The sequence below is a fragment of the Sinocyclocheilus anshuiensis genome, unplaced genomic scaffold (assembly GCF_001515605.1).
Source record: "Sinocyclocheilus anshuiensis isolate Anshui unplaced genomic scaffold, SAMN03320099.WGS_v1.1 scaffold661, whole genome shotgun sequence".
Taxonomy (NCBI): Eukaryota; Metazoa; Chordata; class Actinopteri; order Cypriniformes; family Cyprinidae; genus Sinocyclocheilus; species Sinocyclocheilus anshuiensis.
This window is the reverse complement of record NW_015536491.1, coordinates 316,051-324,082: the sequence shown is the minus strand read 5'-3', so window position 1 is coordinate 324,082 and position 8,032 is coordinate 316,051. Positions and strand designations below refer to the sequence as shown.

Sequence of the window (8,032 nt, the reverse complement as noted above, 5' to 3'; positions counted from 1 at the left end):
GTGATGTCATCATCCAGCTCAGTTCAGTTTAAATAGTATCTGTGCAATCAAGTCCACGATATCGCTGGATATGAAGTGTCCCCAACTAAGCAAGCCAGAGGAACCAGAACTCCATCAGTGACAGAATGGAGAAAAAACCTTGGGAGAAACCAGGCTCAGTTCTCCTCTGGCCAGACGAATCAGCAAGACTCAGATCAATGAGGCCTGCAATCGGTTGGTTCCAAAAAGAAACACAAAACCTGTGCTAATTGAAAGAAAACAAGCTGATAAAAAGATTAAATGTGCATTTACACAACACTGTTTCAATTAAAAACTGTAAACTTTTTATGCATTTTGGACATTCATTTACACGACAACAGTGTTTTGGGGGCCTGAAAATGCAAACTTTTTAAAATGGGTTTTAAAGTGCAGGTTTTTGAAAGCAGTACCGTTATTGTCTGTGTAAACTACAAAATTTGTGAAAGAATTTGTGAAAAGGGTGACCTGCGCATGCGTATCACGTGTTCGGTCTATAGGTACGTGTGTGTTCGCATGTATGTACGTGACATCAGCTACTGGCCTGGCATGAATAATACAGCATAAAAAGCCATTTTTGCCGATCAGTGTGAACGGGGATCGTTTTTGACAATGTTGTCAAATGTACGCAAAAAAAACTAAAGGAAAAACATATCAATTTTTAGAACATCGATGTCGTGTAAACGTACCCTAAATTCAAGATTTGGTGATAATATTACATAATGAGAGATTTAGAAGCAATTTATAAGGCCAGTCATTTTTGACTGGAAACACCAAATTAGGTGAAGGGTTTTCAAAACAGCACAAAGGCTAAAATATACAGAACAAAATTAATTTGAAAATGTAACCCATCTTTTCTATTGTAATAGATGCACATGCAGTGGTGGAACAAACATACAATGTTTGCGGCACAGAAGTTCACGCTTCACTGTTCTACTCCAGTTTGCAAAAGGCTTTAACTGAGAAAAACCAACCCTGACTGATAAAATATTCACGAAAGTGAACGTTCCTGTCAGTGAAGAGCTGCTCTGTTTCTTTGAAACCAATGAGCGATGCAGAAAACAACTGGAGAACGAGGCCAAACTGCTTCATGCCAAAGTGCTTATTGACAGCTCCGCCGCAGCAACCATTCTTATGGAGAGCCATAAATATAGCAAAGCAGGAGAAGCAAAGGTTCTGGAGAAAAATGAAGCCAACATGAAGACCAAAGCTAAAGAGATGCAGTGCAGTCTGTATTTATCACAAGAGCATGTGGTCAAATCCGGCCCTCCAAAGAGCTTCACACACAAAATAGGCAACTTCATGACTCTGAGCATCACAGGAGACCTGCACCATTTCACAGCCGACGCTTTGACCTGTCCAATGAATGCCAATCTAGCTTTCAGTAACCCTGTGGCTCAGTGCTTTCTCCAGTTCGGAGGAGACGAGATTACAGAGGTGTGTAAAACTCATCAGAAGCAACAGCAGAGTCTTCTGCCTGGAGACGTGGTGCTCAGTGATGCTGGGAAACTCAGCGCCGGGACGCTCATTTACGCCGTGTTGCCTCAGAAAGGACAGAGGCTGGACTCTCACTACCTTCAGTCAGCCGTGTATAACAGTCTCCTGAAAGCTGAAGGAAAAGGATGCGCCTCGATTGCACTCCCAGCAGTCGGTTGTGAAAGCTTCGGCTTCTCTGTCAAAGACAGCTGCGTGGCGCTCCGAGCCGCTGTACTGCAGTTCTGCAGCGACCGTCAGAATTCTCCTAAAAACATCAGACGCATCAGTATAGTGGATTCAGACGAGGAGATCGTTGAGGAGTACAACGCTCTGATCCAGAAACTAGTATGATCCCTCCTATGCAAACGTTTATTAACAGTGTTTAGCATGTTTTATTAACCATCACCCGTTTAATTTCTTAACAGGGATTTCCTGACACATCTACAACGGTTCCCCTACAATTCTTGAAGCTAAAACACGGATCAGACACGAGAGGTATTGTATATACCTGCTTTTGTAATTTCACTATTTCTGGTCACCATGTTTCCTAGACTTCATCTGAAGTCGCTTATGTACTTTTGTTTTCGCATGACTGGGAATTCACTCAGTGCTGATCAATGGTGTGCCAATATGCCTGAAAGAGGGTGACATCACCAAAGAGACGGTGGATGTTATAGTGAATTCAACCAACAAAAGTTTAGATCTTAACACTGGTAAGAGTTTCTTTACTGCAGCATCAATACTAAACTGACTCACATCACTATACTTTTACCTTTCATGCTAAAGCATGTCGAACGTTGAATAGCTTGAAGGTACTTCAAAGATTTGGGTTATTATTATATTTACTGTAAATTCTCCTGACACGGAGACGTTTATACCAGGTCAGAGCAAACGTTTATAGTGTTTCCCAGCTTGTTTCCAATGTACTGTTCAATTTTATAGGCATATCTGGTGCCATCTTAAAAGCTGCTGGACAATCTGTTGTTGACGAATGCAAAAAGCATTTATCCACAAATAAATATGCTCTAGTTTTTCAAATACATCATAAACCTCTTTTCATGTCTTCGTTCTGATATTTCCAGGTGTGAATATTAAGTGTTTACATTTGAAATCTCTCTCATCTTCCATAGTCAAAATTGGAAGCGTCAGAATCGAGGTAAAGAAAGGCGACATCACTAATGAAACGGTCCGAGGGATCGTAAACACCACCAACAGGGACATGAGCCTGAGAGGAGGTCTATAAGACTTAATACAACTCAAAACACACAAGCTGGACACTTTTATATCAACACATCAGTTACTCTAAAAAAGTAGTTGCCAAACATGTTCCTGGAGCCCCCGAAACTGCACATTTTGCATGTCTTCTCAATGAAACAACTCATAAAAGGTCATCAGCTCATTAGTAGAGACTCCAAGACATGCAAATGTTGGGGGCTCCAGGAACAGGGTTGGGAACCACTGCTTTAAAATAAGCCATGGATCTACACCGAAACACAACAGCGTGTGTTTGTGGCAATTTTAAAGTGTGACCAGTTCAGTGTGTCCCACCTTGACAATCTCAAAAGTATCCTTGTCCTTCAGGCGTGTCGGGTGCCATATTTAAAGCGGCTGGAGCGTCTGTGGAGCAGGAGTGCCAAAAGCACGGTGAGAACATTACACCAAATACTGAAACCTTGTTAACTATCAATTGCATGAGCAAGAGATGTTCTGGATATCAGCACGGCTACGATTTGGCCGTAGACACGAGGCTGCACTGACACTGAATGTCAAGGACTGGTAAACAAATTTCTTTAAACAAATTCTGTCCTGAAGGTCCGTTGCAGAATGACATTGCAGCCGTGACCAGCGGCAGAAACCTGCATTGCGACTTCATCATTCACATGGTCGGTCCGCACTCGGCGGCAGAGGTGAGATCCCGCGTGAAGAACGTTCTGGAGCGCTGTGAGGAGAAGCAGATCACCACGGTCTCCTTCCCTGCCGTGGGCACTGGTACGGATTTATGATGGCATTGAATGTGGCATGTGTTGGTCATCATGTGTGGTTGTGTCTCACGCCGTCTGACGGCTTTTGTTAAAGGCGGCGGGGGCGTTAAGGGTGAGGATGCCATCGGTGCGATGCTGCAGGGCTTTGAAGATCATCTGGCCCAAAACATCTCGACTGTGATTAAGCTCATCTATGTTATGATTGACCAGGACAATGTCCTACAAGAGTTTCAGAAAGGTCTCAAAACATGGATTGCGAATACACAGGTAGAGAACCTTAACCCAGTTCTGAATAGAGTTGATCATTCAGAATTGAAGGACACTTGAAAAGATTTCTGACATATCAAATGTAAATGCTTTTGCACTTCAACATTTAATTAACATCAACGCACAACTAGGACAGTGAAGATGATGAGTGGGAGGATTACAGCTCAACAGAAGAAAGCTCCTCGTCTGACAAAGGAGCCAACGGTAAAGCAGCATTTGATGACCTTTTGAAAATATGCTGTTATACTGTAGGTCTTTCAAATTTGCTAAAATGTTTACATTTCACCAGCAAACCCAGTGGAGGTAATGATGGGCCCGATTAAAGTCAAGGTGTTTAGCGGAGACATCACCAAAGAGACTGTCGAGGCTATTGTAAACAGCACGACGACAAGCCTCGATTTCAACACGGGTGAGTTTGCTTTTGATATCGCTCTGAATCTGATGAACTGTTATTTTCCAGACATTTTCCTAACCCTAACATGGAGACAGGAAGAGCGGCAGTTGAATAAATAATTGGAAGTGGTGCTCAGATCTAGTGTATGTCCTTATGTGCAGGTGTATCAGGAGCCATTCTCAAAGCATCAGGACAAACGGTGGTGAACGAGTGCAAATCAAAAGGTACAACCTTCAGCTTCAGTCAATAATCATAAATATAGGCATTTCTGATGAACTTCTAACACGACGGTGTCCAATCCTGGTCCTGGAGGGCCAATATCCTGCAGAGTTTAGCTCCAACTTGTCCCAAAATACCTGTCCAGAAGATTCTAGTAATCCTGACAACCTTTGATTACCTTGGTTCAGGTGTGTTTAGTTGGGGCTGGGGATAAATTCTGCAGGGCACTGAGCCTCCAGGAGCAGAACTGGACTCTCCTGCTACAACAGAATAATTGCTCATCCGTTCTCTCCTGATTAAAGCGCCTCAGCCTGCCGACGGCGTGATCCTGACCAAAGCTGGAAATCTTTCAAATATCAAACACATCATTCATATGGTTGAGCAGACCAATGAGAAAGGCATCAGCAGCTCCATGTACAAAGTTCTGAGGATGTGCGAAGAAAATAAGATTCAGTCGGTTTCATTCCCAGCTCTTGGAACAGGTAAGTTAGTCCATTCAGAAATACAGATAAGCAAAGCCAAGCAAAGGTATCTGGATGATCCTAAAATGCTTAATGGCCTTCAGGAGCAGGAAACTTGGCTGCTGCAGGAGTTACCAATGCAATGACAGAAGCTCTGACTAACTTTATGAAGGACTCACCGAAACACCTGAAGCGCATCCACCTTGTGATCTTCCAAGCGAAACTGCTGCCAGACTTTCAGGAAGCTGTCAAGAAGTGCAAGAAGATTTTTCGAAACGCTTCTGGCATGTTTCAGTGCATGAACGTACAGTGTGAAGAATGAGCTGGAACTAACCCGGTTACTTTAACTTGTGTTTCCTGAACAGTGCGTCAGGTCAAACCCCTCCAGCAATCGGTGATCCCTGTGCTGACACAGCGACCAGCTATTTGTCTAGCCAAAGAAACGGCCGCTGTATCGTTCCCGGTTATGGCCATTGACGTTTACGGGACGTCCCCTACAAACCTCGCCACGGTCAAGAAGCTCCTGGACGAGCTGGTCAAGCAGGAGTGCTTCAGTATAGACGTCCAGTTGAGCCACATCACAGACCTTCCTGAAACGGACAAGAAGGCCATCATGACCCTCAGCCGAGCCAATCAAATCAGCGTTCTGGTGGCAAGTTCGGATAAGTTAACAGTATCAGGGAAGAGAGACGACGTCTTAGATGCTGTGCTGAAGATAAACGGCTTCATCCAGGCAGTGCGAGAACGAGAGATGCGTGAAGGTGAGGTGAAGCGTCTGCGGGAGACGCTGTGCTGGGAGGTGGCGAGAGGAGAACGCTGGGAGTCACTGGAGCCCGGCATCAGCTACGACATCGAGCTCACCATCCACCGCAAAGAGAAGAGCTTCCAGTACCAGGAGAACGGGAGAGACCTACACGGTGGACTTCAACCAGATGGAGGTCACAAACAGCAAGCGGGAGTCTTGCAGGATCAAGAGGACTCTGCTGGGAGATTCTGATATGGGTATGAGTTGGCATGGACCACAGTCTACAACAAATCCAAAGGTTTTTCATGAGAATCAGAAGCATCAGTGTGGAGAGTCTTGTGATCAGGATTTTTGTTCTTCCAAAAGTAGCAAGTACAATTTATTTCCCAAATATAGCTAAGATAAAACAAATGTAATGTTCAGACTTGTGCTATTGAAACAAAAATCTCCACATCTTTCTAAGATTTGATGTAACGTTCAATTCAAATAAACATAGATTGTTTACACTAACCTTGTAAACTTTGGAAAATCCAGTGCAGGGATCCCCAACCCTGCTCCGGGAGAGCTACCGTCCTGCAGACTTCAGTTCCACCCCTGCTCCAACACACCTGCCTGTAATTATCAAGTAAACCTGAACACCTTGATTAGCTGGTGCAGGTGTGTTTGATTGGGTTTGGAGCTGAACTTCAGGAGCAGGGTTGGAGAGCCCTGATCCAGTGACTAGTTCTGCCTCAGAAGCACTTGCACGTGCTTTCTAGCTGTATGTTATAAGGCAAGGCAAGACAAGTTTATTTATATAGCACATTTCATACACAATGGTAAATCAAAGTGCTATACATAAAAGGAAATAAAATAATCATAAAAAATAATCACAATAAAAGTCTAGGAATTTAAATTTTAAACTGATTTAAAAATTGATTTAAAATGAATTAAAAGTTAAGAATAGAAAATGATACATAAAATACAGTGCAATCAGATGGGACGTAGCACAGTGCTCATTCAGTAAATGCACCACTGAACAGATGTGTTTTCAGTCTAGATTTAAACATGGCTACTGATTTAGCACATCTGATCTCTTCTGGAAGCTGGTTCCAACTGTGGGTGGCATAATAGCTATAAGCGGACTCTCCTTGTTCTAAATGAACCCTTGGTATTTTTGACTTGATCCTAATGATCTGAGTGGTCTGTTAAGTTATTATTCAGTGAGCATATCTGCAATGTATTGAGGTCCTAGGCCAGGGGTGCCCAAACTTGGTCCTGGAGGGCCAGTGTCCTGCAGAGTTTAGCTCTAACTTGCCTCAACACACCTGCTGGTAAGTTTCTAGTATGCCTATAAGAGCTTGATTAGCTGGTTCAGGTGTGTTTAATTGGGGTTGGAGCTAAACTCTGCAGGACACGGCCCTCCAGGACCGAGTTTGGGCACCTCTGTCCTAGGCCATTGAGTGATTTACAGTGTTGGCCAAAATTATTGGAACACCTGACAGGTCTGAAAATATTGACCTTTTTTGCCTCCAAAACATGATGTCATTTCATAATGTTCATGAAACATGCAGATGGTTGCTGAGCACAACAAATATCAGATGAAGTGAGTTGTACTGTTTTTATCCACTTTTAACTTTAATATCTGGTATGTCCACCTTTTGCAGCAATTACAGTAGCACATCTCTCTGGCATAGTGTCAATATATTTCCTGAGAACTTTAACACTAATGTTATCCCATGCCTTCAGCAACTCAAGCCAAAGGCTTTCCTTTGAATCTACAATAGATCTGTCCAGTTTATTTTCTAACTCTCCCCAATTTTGCTTGATGGGGTTGAGGTCAGGACTTTAAGGGGGCCAGTCCATCATTTTCAATGTTCCAGCAGATTCCTACCATCGCAGGTAGTTCCGGCAATAGTTTGTTTTATGGGTATTGTATTGTAATGGTAATGGCCAATTCAACAAAAACAACTGAAACCTCTTAAATATACAGAGTGTTCTAATAATTTTGGCCACCACTGTATAAACTAGTAATAATACTTTAAAATCAATCCTAAAAATAACTGGAAGCCAGTGTTAGGACCTGAGGACTGGTGTGATATGCTCAGATTTTCTGGCAGCAGCGTTCTGGATTAGCTGCAGCGGTCTAATGGGCACCAGCACTGATATTTTGCCAGAATCAGAATTAAAGCGAATATAATTTATCTTAATGAGCGCCGTCTCTGTGCTGTGATGCTGTCGGAAACCAGATTGAAAATTGTCCAGGTATCCATTTGAGTTTAAGTAGTTGTTTAGCTGATTGAAAACAGCCTTTTTTAAATAATCTTGCCTATAAAAGGAAGATTTGATATTGGTCTATAATTGCTCAATATGGTGTTATCAAGATTGCTCTTTTTCAGAAGGGGCTTAACAACTGCAATTTTCAGGGAGTTTGGAAAAGTCCCAGAAAGAAGTGAGGCATTCACCACTTCTAAGAGATCTGCTTCTAAACAGT

General features: G+C 42.9%; 1 pseudogene; it reads left to right on the top strand.

Annotated features, from left to right (window-relative positions):
- Positions 1–687: 687 nt before the first annotated feature.
- Positions 688–8,032, top strand: part of LOC107685464 (poly [ADP-ribose] polymerase 14-like) — a 10,024-nt pseudogene continuing 2,679 nt past the window's right edge.